Below are 14,218 nucleotides of genomic sequence, written 5' to 3' on the forward strand. Positions count from 1 at the left end.
TTTTATTTAATTCGATCTTTTCTATTTACTGTCTCCAGAGTACGTTTATTATATTTTGACTGATGGGAAAAGAAGCAGGTAGAAATTAAATCTGATTATATTTCATTTATATGGAAAATAAATATGGAATCAGCTTGTCGTCCTCAGTGCTGAGCATTATTTTCCTTGAAGTATATACAAAACAACACTTGCCGAGCATGGTAAACATAATCCTGTTTAATACTAAGTCTTCTATTAGTATTCCAACTCCAGTCTGTTCTGTCCAATGTCTCCTTCGCCTCCATTGTTGTAATTAATATACTTGCTTCAAAGCAAAGCCTTAAATCTTCAAAGAAGGATATATGGAAATGTGCTTTCTAATATACATCAACACTCAGCATCTAAATGCAAATCACTGTCACGGTGGCAAACCCTAAATAGGACTTCACTGTTCAAGTGTATTTTATTTATGGGACTGTTTTGGTCTTTAAACAGATAGAGCAGACACTGAAACACCTGTAGCGTCTGCGGTTCATATCGTGCGAATCATGAAAGAAGTTATTTTGGAGTTTTCACTAGAACTCGCTTTCATGTTTAATGAGCAAACATTAAAAAAGAAAAAAAAAGAAGAACGTCAATTGCTCTTTGTTTGACAGGGAATGAAAGATGATTTCAGCTTTCAAGAAGATCAAGCTCCCGCAGGAGTTCCTTTAATGAAAGGCAAGCCCACTTTGAGCTCCGGCATGTGGAAGCAGACAAAAGCTCCCCCCCCCACCCCCACGTGTCTTCAATCACCATTTGTCAGGACACACTTTTTTTCAAAAATGCCATGAAATCCAATGTAGAGAATGTTAAACTGTGTTTGTTTGTGCATGAGAGAAGAAGAGAGATATTCCACGTCTGAGTAATTGTAGTAATTGTGTTGCTGCCCTGGTGTCGTCTCTCATTGTTTCAGTGCCATTTAGTATGAGAGGTACTTGTTAAGCTTATATGCTCCCAGACAAGCAGGGATGATGTACATTGTGTTTGCCAAAGCAAAATGGGAGTCTGTATATTATGGCTGATTTCATCGCAAACAACGCTTTTGTGAATTTGACATCACTATCTAATTTCCAGCTCTATTGGATTTTTCGAAAATCGTGATATTACAGTGAAAACGCATGCAGGCAGTTCAGGCTGAGCCAAAGTAAATAGGAATTTATTCAAATGCAAATCCCCCATGTGTGTGGTTCAGGCACTGAAAAGTGAATCCAACCCATTCAATTCAACCTAAATTAACATGTGAATCTCTGTGATGCATCTGCATTGCATTGTACGGATGCAATCACAATTCCCTCTCCTAGTTGATGGCTGCGTCAAATCCAACTGTGCACCTTGGCTGTTCTGAAGCCACATTACTGTGACTGATGGCTGTTTGCAGCGGGTCTCGGGCCCACACCCCTATGGTGGTTGCACTTTTTTTTATTTTCATAACAAAGTGCCCTGTCTCTGCAAGATGGATTTGAAATCACACAGCACCTCCTACTGTTTGAAACACAACATCTCACCCTGTCAGTGGGCCAGGTGGACCACAGCGAGTTACTCAGTAAAGCTTTTACACGGATAAGTGCTTGATTCATAGGGTGCTATTATCTAGAAGCTATAGATATGCCTTTTGCAGTGGTTGACATATTATAAAATATGACAGCGTATAGTTCTGCAATTGCTTCCTTCAGTGTTATGTTTCCCTGCCAAAAGATTTGAGACACATGATTATTTGTCTTTCCTCGAGCTGAAGGTCTAATGTGACTTTATTCACTCTGATCTGGGTTAGAGTTGTAATCACGCCTGGTAATTCCATCTCTTTTATCTCAATAAGTGACTCTGCGAGTGTTCAAATTGAGCAGCTCCCCGAGTCATAACTTTCATCACACATTTAGGAAATAAACGGCTAATAACCTTAAACAGCGTGAATATATCTTCCGTAAATATCTGCTTCTATTCCCAGAGCTGATCTTTACTCACTTTAGACTCTCAGTCCTATTTTGCCAGGACAGAACGTCACCATCAGATAGACAAAGCCAATAAAACACAACTGACGATAATACAAAAATGTCAAGTGACGATGAATGAAGTGTGTTTTATTTCGAATTATAAATACAACCTCACATCTGTCCCCCCTTTTTTTTATTCTTTTATGTGAATGAGAGGCACCTGAGAAACAACTGAGATAATTTGGGAAATAGATGGAGATGTCTCGCTCAAATTAACCGTCCACCCAGCAGCAGTGCGAGCTGTCGACATGTCTTCCTCTGAAGTCTTTAAGTTGATGAGTTATTTTGTCAAACGGAAATTCAAAACAGGAGCGTTTTGCTTACGATCTAAATATCACTGGGTCCCAGTCATGCTGTTTGTCTCACAAATGACAAAGGTTTAAAAGCATCTGCCAATTGCTATGGATACCCGGACTTTGTAATGGTAACTGTCATGAAGATGATGATGATGATGATGATGATGATGATGATGATGATTATTATTAGTATTAGTTGTAGTATTTGTGATACAACAATCCAGAGCCTGTGCAGGTATAGAAGATGAATGGATGGATGGATAGTTGCATTGTTCTGCTTTGCCCAGCAATGAAAAACTGGGTCGCTTGGGAAAACAATGCAACACCACGACTAATACGCAAGATGGCGCTGCCTGAGAGAAAGTGAACCGATGATCTCACACCGAAAACTTCAAAAGAAAACGTCAAGGGCATCAGCCTCACATCTGCACCAAGTTTGATGAAGACAATGAATCATGTCTCCGGTTTAAATTCGGTTTGAGATTCATAGGAGGCTTATAGTTGCCTAAACCCTTAGATAAAAGGTATGACTTCTCCTGAGCGTTGTAAATAATCCAGTTGACACAATACCGCACATTTCTGATCGACATGGTTGATTCATCTGATTTATAAGCGCAGCTCCTGGATGTGCACATGTGTCCTGCAGCGCACGGTGCGCTCCCAGCAGCTCCTGTGGGGACAGGGAGGACCACAGCCACCGGGGACACTGGACGCACCGGAGGCTTGAACGCAGCTGGGCCACAGGATCTATTTTACCCAGAGAGCACTCGGCCCTCTCCCACGGGCTGCCTCGGTTAATGGTGAGCAGGGTGGTCGCTGCGTGCACGTGCACCCCCCCGTATCTCTCCCCCCCCCCCCCTCTCTCTCTCCGTGTGTGTGTGCCTCCTCCTCCTCCTCCTCCTCCCCTGCACTCCAGGCTGCTGACACACCGGGAGGACAGTGCGCACTACAACGTCCGCGTCACTGGACTCTACATGGATGCAAAGCCCGGTCAACGCAGATACATGGGGATACTTTAGCGGGAGCTGCAGCCTGAGACCTTTTACAGGAGAACCGGTAAGTGGCTCCGATTGTTTCCGGACGGCGTGTTCCCAATTCTCCAACTTGAAACCGCTCCTATCTAATAGTGGGTGACGGTCTTGACAGCTCGCGACCGTCAAAACGCAGTGTTACAACCCTCCACTGTGTTATTAACTGTATTTAACGAATAAAAGCCTCAATCGGGTCTGTTAACTAGTGGGACCCTTGCCTCTCTGAATCACCACAGTGTGTCATGCTTTAACTTGGACGCGCTCACATGAGTAGATTAGATTCAAGGATAAAATAATCTGCTATGTTCACGCGTCCGAGCTGAACTAATGGAGCCATAAAGTGACCGGGCTGTTACACCCAGCATATGGCAGAAAGTCGCCAGATGAGCAAGGGGACAACAATGAGACCGAGGAGACAATTGGTCTCTTGTGTGTGCGTGCGTGTGTGCGTGTGTGTTTTTACGATAATGAAAGTGGACCCCGTTGGCCGGGCCAGCCCTGAACACAAAGATCATTCTCAACAAGATCCTGTGGGCGCCTGCTTGGTGCTGAGGCAGCGAGTGTGTGTGACAGCACCATTATTCACCAGGATGCCTTAATTGCATTAGTCTTACAGTGGATGGAGAAAAAAAAAAAAAAAACTGTCCTGATGAGCTGACCCAAATGAAATCAAAAGTCAGTGCAGATGTTGTTTGGTTGGACTCGTTTTCTTATTTTTTTTTTATTCCACAATTAGATTTCAGATTTAAGCAACATACAGTTAGCCTCCATTAGCGTTAGTCTTCCTGCTTGTATGGTTTCCAGATTGCTTAATTGCTGGACTCAATAAACAGCCAGTGGCTTATTTTCATTCAGCATAGATGGCAAAACCGACTTGTTATCATATGAATTCTTTGTACTCTGGGTGGTACAAATTCATTTTGATATTTTCTTTCAGATTTTTTTAAATTGCTAAAAAAATCTGACCTGTTTTTGTTTCTTTCATCTATTTTGCATGGTGTGGGTACAACAGGCCCATATAAAATTCATCTTTAGACTTGTAAGTACAACGCAGTCGATAAAAAAAAATGTCAGGCGATTGATTAAGGAAATCCAGGGTCTTGCTGCCCTGAGGAGAAGCTCGTGAATCTTACATGTGCACCTCCACTATGCATCTGCTCAAACTGAAATAGGATAGAACGGGGACACGATTGGAGAATCGCTCGTCAGTTAGGGAGCAACAGTGTGATTATATTCCTGATTTATCTTCACAGCAGGCACATAACGGATATCAATAAGGAATGGGATTTTATTATGTCTCTCTGAGTGTGTGTAGTGAGGGGGGCATCTGCTTGAGTGCAAAAAAACACTGTCTGTTCTTGAAAAGGGAAAAGGGAATGGCACGTACAATTTGGCTGATTCGAGAGGCACACGTACCTTTTAGCGGGACTCCAGGGGGCACAATAACAGACCATCATGCATTGCTGACTCTCCGTCCAAATGCAATTCCTTAATGCACTCTGAGAGTCGGAGATCTAATAAGAAGTGGAAGAGCATCTTCAATAATGAAACCCCACCTGCATCCCTGCTGCAGACTGAGGGCTGGGGCTGAGAGGCTTCATAAATAACAGAAGCCAGACCTGACACGTGCTGCTCCGACATCTGCGAACTGCCAATATAATCCCTCTCATCTACTAAGGTGCTGTTCTTGCAGACTGAAGGGGGGGAGGGAAATCGGCACAATGCTAAGTTTTAGTGTGCAGTCATCAAGTAAATGCAGCCCAGTTGAGTGGCTTCACTCTATTAAACAGATCTGCAGAGAGAGCTCGTGGATATTCAATCAACTTTTACTGTCGAGCAGGATAAAAGACGAGCTTCTCAAGATAATTTCAACATCACAGTGGAGCGTAACTGTTCCCAAACATCTTAATTCGTATAGACTTTTTGTTTTATTTTCTTATGTCACGTCAACTTCATATTCAGTCTCGAATTATTTCTATTCCGACTTAACACCTGGAGTAGCTTATAGGGCTTTTGGGCTTTGCATTTTACGAGGCAACTCAGCATCCCCATCATTACTCAGACATTCATTTAGATGTTGTTGTCACAGGAGCGTTGTTGTGAAACAAATTAATTTCCTCTCCAATATTTGAGATAACCCCCCTGTAGCAATTAACCTGCATTTGGGTAATTAACCTGTGCTTGTCACTATCTAATAACTCCAGACCCTTGAGGCTTAGCTCCCATACCTTCCCCGTTTTTTGCTGCGCTCATTACCCTTTGTTTTACCATGAAGTAGGCCATGTCGTGCAAGAAAGTCATGGACCAAAAATCACATGAACGCCTCTATGCAAATAAACAGCGTAGATTTCCTTTTGTTTTGGACTTTCTGGCTCTGCAATGAAGGGAGCCTTTCTTCTAAAACAGAGTGTGACCCTCCCCGTCGTTCTTAAGACTGCTTTAGTGGCTGACAGAGCCGCGGGCTGTCCCTGCTATGAAAAGATAGCACTGTGTTGAGCTCCGGAGATTGACCCAACAGGCCTCATGACTCTGCTGTTGTGTCTCTACAAAGAGTCTCATGAGCGTGATTTATTTAGTTCAGAAGTTACCCTGAAAGAGCAGCTTTCATGCCGCCTCTACTGTACAGAGAGCGCCTCAAGAAATGAGGATAGGTGCATGCTAAGTACGCCACTCCAGTGAGCAAGTGCTGTATATCAGGCGAATAAGCTAAAAGTCTGCCTTCGTGACGGTAATCCGCTTTGCTGCACACTACGCTAAATGGAGGTTTTTTCTTTCAATTGGCCATCTGCATCTGTGTGTGTGTGTGTGTGTGTGTGTGTGTGTGTGTGTGTGTGTGTGTGTGTGTGTGTGTGTGTGTGTGTGTGTGTGTGTGTGTGTGTGTGTGTGCGTGCGCGTGTGTGTTTTTGTATTGTGACCAAGGAGGAGAGATGCTTTTTATCCCCCAGCCCTCCCTCAGCTGCTGAGTGCCTGAAATATTTAACAGGGACTGCACTATTTTTGGGTTTGTGTTCAGTTTGTTGTGGGGCTTATGTAATGTGTAGTTTCAGCTTGGCGTGCACAGTACCACTGCACACTCAACAGCACACCATTGGCTCGGCTGTAAGTTATGCTGTGAACAGTACGATTTTGCAGCAAGGCTGTACGCCACCATAAAGAATATTGTACAGTAAAATCGGAATGAGGACTCCTGCAGCATCTGTGCGCTGATGAATTTAATCTCCATGTTTTTTGCCTGCTGCCTTGTACGTCGAGGAGGGGGCAGGGGCAATCCACATCTTCTTGGGTTACTTGTTTCTCTGAAATATTGATCAACTCCCCTTTCCTCTTTTCTCCGGCTGCATGTCCCCATCTGTCCCTCTTTCTCTCCCAATTTTTCTCCCCCATCTTTATCTCCCTCCTCTCTCTCCCTCTTTCTCTCCCTCCGAGGTGTCAGATTCTCTGACTCATGCCCTGGTGTGGAGGATGGGAGGAAAGCAGGGATGAAAGAGAAGAGAGGAAAGTCATTTTGCAGATAGAGAGTGTGACCTTCATCCAGTGAGAGGGATGGGATAAAAGCTGGAGTTAATACCCTGCCAAAGTGTATTCTCCACCATGCCAAAAAAAACCATTCAGAGTGATATATGGTCCCTAATAGAAGCTCTCTAATAAGGAGAAGCATACCATTGTAAGTCAAGGCAAAGCAAATGACCAGAAAATTCCAACGTTGAATCCAGAGGGACAAACACTCTGGAGAAGTCAAACTGTATAATCGAATGAAAACAGGATGTGACATTCGGACCCAGTTAGTTATTTCATTAAAATAACTGCAAGAGACCTACAACATGGAAAACATCAGTTTACAACTGAGAAAGAGCTGAATTAATTAGATGATTGATTGATAATCAAAGCAAAACCTTTATGGTGTTTGCTTCTTAAATAAGATGACTTTCTTCTTTTCTTTTAATATAAATAGTATTTTAAATATCTTCAGGCTTTGGACAGATACTTGGAGATAAAACAAGGAATTAGAAGACATCACACATGTCTGGTAAGTTATAAAGATAACTATTCATATCACAGCCTATGGGCTCGGGCCACACTAACCCCACCACTAAATGAAGCTAGTGTAAATTCAGGCTCCGGCGGTGTCACTTTGTGTCTGGAACCAGCAGCCTCTTGAGAGAAGGCAACTGTCGGCTCAGAAACACGGCCCTGCACGCTTCATTATCTGTATGTTTGTGTTGTTTTATCCTCAGCGGCAATAATGAGAAGGAGGAAGGAACTTAGTTTTACCTAATGAGGAGACAGGATCCTTTGTGTAAACAACACTCGATCAATGTACGTTTCTCGCAGGGTGGCCATGTTCTTTCAAAGGTATTCTTAATAATAACCACTGAGCCTGAACTAACTTAGAACCAGTCTGACAGTCACAGTCGCTGAGGGCTTAGGATAGACCGCCATAATAGAGTGTCAATTACCCTGCTGTTCATTAATTACCGGATTCACCCGTTATTATGCAGACTCTGACTCAGAAGGTGATCTGTGTCGATGCGGCGCAGACAGATCGACGCGATTGTGAGTCGGTGTAACACGACGAAGCCCCCGGAAGTATTGATTGTCACTTTGAGATATGACAGGATTTGCAAAAAAGATGCCGTTTCTGGTGTCAATTATTTGTAAATGTTGTTGCTCCAGAGCTGTCATCGCTCTGATAAAAGGGGAATGTGTTGATTATATATTCTGCCTCTGTGTGTTGATAAGAGACTTTTATTTCTGATCCAGTCAAAAAAAACATGGTTTAGGCATGAGGGAGAATTTTGTCACAAACAAGAAGCTCATTTACTAAGCAACATGACAGAGCTCCAAATTCTTCACGTCAGCCAGTCAACCCACACAGCTTTTGAAGATGCTTAGAAATCCCTGCGACAGTCATTTTGTCACAGCGGTTTGAATTAGAAAACTTTCATTGCAACCTTTCGGCAGATTTGTTCGTACGGTCTGCAGGAAAATCTTTTTTGAAACGCCACAGAGTATGGATTAAAAAAAGCACTCAGGCTAATCTGATCAGCCCACATTTAGGTGCAGTGGCTGCAGTGAATGCTGCCGTTGGACTCCTCTTCTGGTGCAGGGAAGCCGAGCTGGCTCCAGGAGCAGCGGGCAGCCCCGAGGTTCTGATAACCTTCTCTGGGGCCCTGAGGTTGACTGGCGGCTCGCGTTGTAGGCCGACACAGTTGTGTATTAACACCACATAAAGCCAGAGGCTGATAGGGAGAGGACAGTCCCCTCTGCGCTGAGGCCTGACCCCTCCCATTACATATGACACAGCCGAGACAGACATGCTGAGAGATGAAACACTGCTCCATATATTCAAGCCTCTCCTGTTTCACAGCTTAAGACCCCCCCCCCTCCCCCCGCCTGGTCTCTTGTTCTTCTCTCTCTCTCATCTCGATGGAGAGATTTTGGAAATACAGAAACCATTTCATCTAATCAAATGTTTCAAATTGTAAGCGTATATAACAGACAGGAAAACATCAACTTATTATTATTAGTGATGGGGTCCAATATGGACGCACAATTTCATACCAAAGACAGATCAGCTATGGTGGTTCTCTTATAAAAAAGTAGTCTTTCTTTTCTCTGTGGATCAAAGTGGGTGAGATTCAGTGATGTCTTGTGCACATATTTCAAATTGATGATATTTAAATGTAAATATTGACGGTTGTCAGCACTGTGTGAGGAGGAGGATTAGCTGAGGTTTTGAGGATAAAACACTGAGGGTTCTTGACTTTATTGTGTATTTAGTCACACGACAATTTAAAGACACTGAGAAACACTCGAGATTTGAAACCAAGTGTTCGGGAGCTCGAACAGTCCAGTTGGCTGTAGCTGCAGCTGACAGTAAGATACATGAACATCTGAGAGGAGGTTTAAGAGCAGACTTCATTTACTCGATTCAGTCGGCTGAACCCCTATCTGTTCTTCTGTCAAGTATACTTACTCCTCTAAAATGACCTCTCTCTCTTTCTCCCTCCCTCTATCATTCTATCTATCCGTCCATCTATTGATCAGACTCTAGCTCTTTCTAAAATAGGATTTACTACTTGTTTACTTGGAAACTTGTGTCAGGTGGAACATGGAACTATAAGGGATTGAAAGTGCCTTGTCTGTTTGGATTCAGCCTCATTTGTACGTCAACTAAGACATTCTCCAAATAAATGAATGCACGAGAGGTTAATGTTATCTATACATTATCCTCTCTGCTGTTTTAATAATTCTCTGCCGCACAGCTCATAAAGCTAATCCAAACATTCAGAGCCTCTTTGAATATTTCATTCCACTGGAATTGAGTTCATTTAATCAAGGAGCCTTTTCAGCGTCGTGTTAATATGCAGTCGTTAGCTGTGTTAGTTCGACGTCTTCCTTTATTTAGAGCTTCTACACAAGCTCGCTCGTGTACAGGATGTAGTCAGCTTCATAAACGACATGTGTTTCTGTGTGCACCCTTGTGTGTCCTTCTGTGGATTTGTGCGTGCCCCGTGTTTTTTCCCCGGGCGTCTATTTTAAGTTTGGAGGAGAGTGACTGATCACTAGCGGAGAGGAATCTAGAGGTTTACTTTCCCATTTGTTCTCGAAGTCATTTTTCCCTTCAGCGGACGACACTCTCATTGTGTCGTCCACGTAGTCATGTCGGCGGAGTTTGTCCGTGACGGATAACTGCAGAACGTCGTGTGGCCCTTCTCAGCAGATCAAAGTCTGTCCACACTTGGGCTGTGCACTTCTCTGTGTGTGTGAATTGCTGCCTTCTTTCATCCCAGCAGCTGTATGTGGGTTTGTGCGTTCTTTGTTTTGGTGCACAGAGACATGGGAATGTGGCTTCATGCGTGTGTGTGTGTGTGTGTGTGTGTGTGTGTGTGTGTGTAGGGTCGCATGTGTCAATGGTCTCTCACCTCTCGCCCTCGCTGTGCGCGTGTACACACGTTGACACCCTCTCAGTTATGGCTCCATACGGTGTGCGCCCACCCGAGGAACACCCCACCCCATCCCGGCCGACTCTGTGGGTTTATCGAGCAGACACTCAATACCACCGGTCCTCTGTATGTGCTGTATGCAGAAGGGAGCTCTGTTTTCCTCCTCCGCCATGGAGACCAGGCGTGCCCTCATTCCTTCTTCGTTTCCTCTAAGCTGGTTCAGAGCCCGTCTGTTTGCTGGTTCTGTTGGGGACACAGTTGTCTCAGAACAGGTGTCCAGTCCTCCAGACAAGCAGGATGAACAGCATCCTTTTCATCTTGACAGTCTCGCTGAGTAGATGCTTCTGAAAAACAGGGCCAGGAAAAAAAAGAAATACTGCTGGCGGCTGTCGAGGGATGTATACTGGCTGCTTTTATCCATGACATCTTTGATGCACGCCTCATGGAAGTCAAAATATACTTCTGGATATATTAAAGGATATTTTTTATTTCATTGTTTGTTTGGTGATAAAAAGGGTCTTTTTTCTATAACTGCCAGAATTATAATTATAAGAGCCAGTAAGGCAGATATTTGTGTCTTGTAAATTATTCATGCCATCACATGTTATTATATAGTTTTATGTATATTTTGAAAAGTGTATTATGGGTTGGCAGTGCTAAACCCAAGTATGTATATATATATATATATATATATATATATATATATATATATATATATATATATATATATATAAGGTAGTACTCTTACTTTGAGTGTTAGAATAGCAGTATATTTTTTAATTACAGTAAAACATAAATTGCATGTAAAGGATAAATGTCAGTTGGGTGAATGATGAATGGAGAAACACAACCCAGTTATTTATCAGAGCAATAGTCTATAATAAAATGTCAATAACTTAATCAAATCACATGAGAATTTAACACTCCATTTTTCAATTCACATGCATCTTCATCACCTCGGTTATTAATTTAGAAGCCCAATCATTATGTTGTGTTATTTCCACCCTTGAGGTACTTTCCTCAAATGATAAATGGCAATTTTAAGGTTAAAGGATGAATAATGTGAATATGAATAAACTGTTTTCTGTTTTCATCATATCACAACTGTTTTAATCAAATCAGCTGTAAATCAATCGTTGATCAATTATCACTTGATAATTCATCACTCAGCTTTTCATTTCATATCCATTTTTAATCGCTCCATTTTTCAGTTCGTACGCATTTTCATCATCTCCATTTTTATCAGTTAATTTCTGTTACTTCCACTCCTCATGTAGCTGTAGCACAGAGGTGGTTTAAGGTCTGCTAACTGTCTCACAATGACAGTATTACATGCAGGTGTTAGGCTGATGTGATGGTCACCATTTTCCACATCTATTGTTAACATGCTGACATGTGGTAATGTGCATTAAACACAAAGTACAGCAGGTACGTCATTAGTTGTGCATGTTTTTTGTTATGAACAGAGTTTTAATTTTAACACAATGATCCAAGGGTTGGGGAATTTCCCTCAAAGACACTAATGTCAAGCTCATGGTTGGCACTTAAGGAAAAGTCAACGCATCACCAAAGTCACATGGATTTATCCCAGTGGGCCGGTGTAAAAATAATTCACTGTAAAATGTTGACTTGCTGCTGGTACTACAGGAAAAGTCAGTGGATCACCAACGTTATCAGGGTTTACCACCTGGGGATCATGAATATCTGTACAAAATATTCATTGCAGTCCATCCAATAATTTTTTACATATTTTAGTAAAAGGCATAAATGTCAACCTGGTGTTGGCGCTAGACAAACAGTGGTGGATCAACCGATAGCGTGACGCTCGCATCCCAAGAGCAATTGCTGCTTGCAAGGCTAAAAACTAAATATAACATTAATTCACAGACTGCCCATTGTAAGCATCTAACACAATGAACAGACCAACATTGTAGTTCAGCTTTGACCTAGTACACACTGTGCAGTGAGAGATCATCATCAACAATTCAGGTGGACTCACTTACAGCATCATCTCATGTGGGATCATAACTGATAGACGTGATTGCCAGTTGTGCAAAAAGTCTTGTTTAAGTTGTAATAGAGCAGAATTTGCATTTAATGTTGTTGTTTTTTTACATCAGCTGTGTATTAGCAGACTGAGAGGAGGCGTGGCTTTGTGGCCATTTGCTTTCGTGTCATTTGATTTCACAAAGTCAAGCTTATTATAGTTTATATAAATATGAATACAAGCAGTGACTCACAACAGGGGCTCCTGCACACTGGGTTCAGTCAGGCAGAGCAGGACCAAGGTTAACAGTCAATGATAGAGGAGCAGGACAGGAGATGGGCTCTGTGCCTCTCTCCTGGTCGGACTGTATTTTGGCAGCCCGGCACTGCAGTCTGCACCACGCTAATTCCCTGTTCTGTGTTACCAGGTCTAATTTAGAACAGAGGGGCTCTGTTCATCCCGGAACGCTGCTGCTTGGGATTCTGGAAATGAGGAGTTCAGAGGCTCACCACCCTCACACAAACGCAGAGCACATGCCTTGTTATCAACCCACAGAGCAGCACATAATGATCCCTCAAACCATTAACTCCTAATGCAATAAAGTGCTAACATTTTAGCCATGCCCTTCAGTGCTTAAACATAATGAAGTTAGCCCACGGGTTGTACAAATGTGCTCTGTGATATGCATCGATCAAGCTTAAAGTCATGATTACTTGGCCCCGTGTCTGTAGCTGACAGCGAGCGAAATGTTCCAGTTTTTTTTGTTCATCTCCAGTCAACCCCCTGGTCTTTGTTTGATATTTATGGACGTCGTATGGAGATCAGTTTCTAAATGATAGTTTTTTTTAAAAATAATATCAATGAGCATCCCTTCCAAAAGAGTAGAGGGGGAAGTTGGATTTACGACAATCTAATACAGCAAAATGACACCATGCTCCACTTACTGCCACGTTTTGACAGACTGCCACGTCAAACTGTGTCACAGCCATGGAGGGAATACAAAACTCACACAGGCAGCGAAGCTCTTAAAGCAGCGAGCATGCGAGCGTCTGAACGTGGCTTTGAAAGCATCCAGTGCATAAATAAGTCAGCGAAGCAGCAATGGGCTTGTGCACTGAGCAAAGGCAATAAGCCCACCTACAACAAGTCTCATACGAATTGGATCTTGTAAAATAATACCAATTTATTAAACATGATATGCTCACATGGCTCAACAGATCTGCAAACAGCATGCAGATTTCTATAAAACACACACACACACACACACACACACACACACACACACACACACACACACACACACACACACACACACACACACACACACACACACACACACACACACACACACACACACACACACACACACACACACACACACACACACACACACAGGCCAGGCGCTGTCTGTAGCACAGGGCTGGTATACAGTGGCTCTGTAGGCTGGTTGGAATTCACTTGGCAGACAAACAAGTGGCCTTGATAAGTCAAAGAGGGGAGAATAATTTGTTTCTGTGTTGTTTGTCAATGCGAGTGCTTAACATGATTTACGGCAGTAAAGAATTCCACAGTTTTCACCCGAATGATTGAGAAGCAGCATTAAAAACATTTGAATGACGCATTTAAATGAGAACTGGCATAATTATATTATTCTTAGTTTAGTGGTTAGTGGAAATTATATGCATTCGTCAATCATCTGAGCAGTGGTGGGAGAAGTGTTCGGATTTATAGAAATACTTTGTTGCTATTAGGGTCTGCATAACGTAACTGAGATACAATTACAACAGTGTAAGTACCAAGTGTAGAAGTACTCAGAATGGCCCCTCAGAATAAAATGTATTGAATTATAATTATTGATTTATCAGTCTGTACATCACTTAAATATTGCAGCTGTTGAGATGTGGCTAGTTCTGACTTCAGTTTATAATAATGCATCATAATCAAT

The 14,218-nt window shown here is 42.6% G+C and overlaps 1 protein-coding gene across 6 annotated transcripts in view; it reads left to right on the plus strand.

Moving 5' to 3' along the window:
• The first annotated feature begins 2,972 nt into the window (after positions 1–2,972).
• The window catches only part of pcbp4 (poly(rC) binding protein 4), a 32,728-nt gene continuing 21,482 nt past the window's right edge, over positions 2,973–14,218 (plus strand). For 3 of the 6 annotated variants that reach the window (XM_034590739.1, XM_034590743.1, XM_034590744.1), the window contains exon 1: positions 3,159–3,364. The gene's annotated coding sequence lies outside the window, so the exon portion shown is untranslated. Of the gene's footprint in view, positions 3,109–3,158; positions 3,365–14,218 lie in introns of those variants that run through there. The other 3 variants (XM_034590737.1, XM_034590740.1, XM_034590738.1) reach the window with 2 other exon arrangements.

This window comes from Hippoglossus hippoglossus, chromosome 7 (genome assembly GCF_009819705.1).
Source record: "Hippoglossus hippoglossus isolate fHipHip1 chromosome 7, fHipHip1.pri, whole genome shotgun sequence".
Classification (NCBI taxonomy): Eukaryota; Metazoa; Chordata; class Actinopteri; order Pleuronectiformes; family Pleuronectidae; genus Hippoglossus; species Hippoglossus hippoglossus.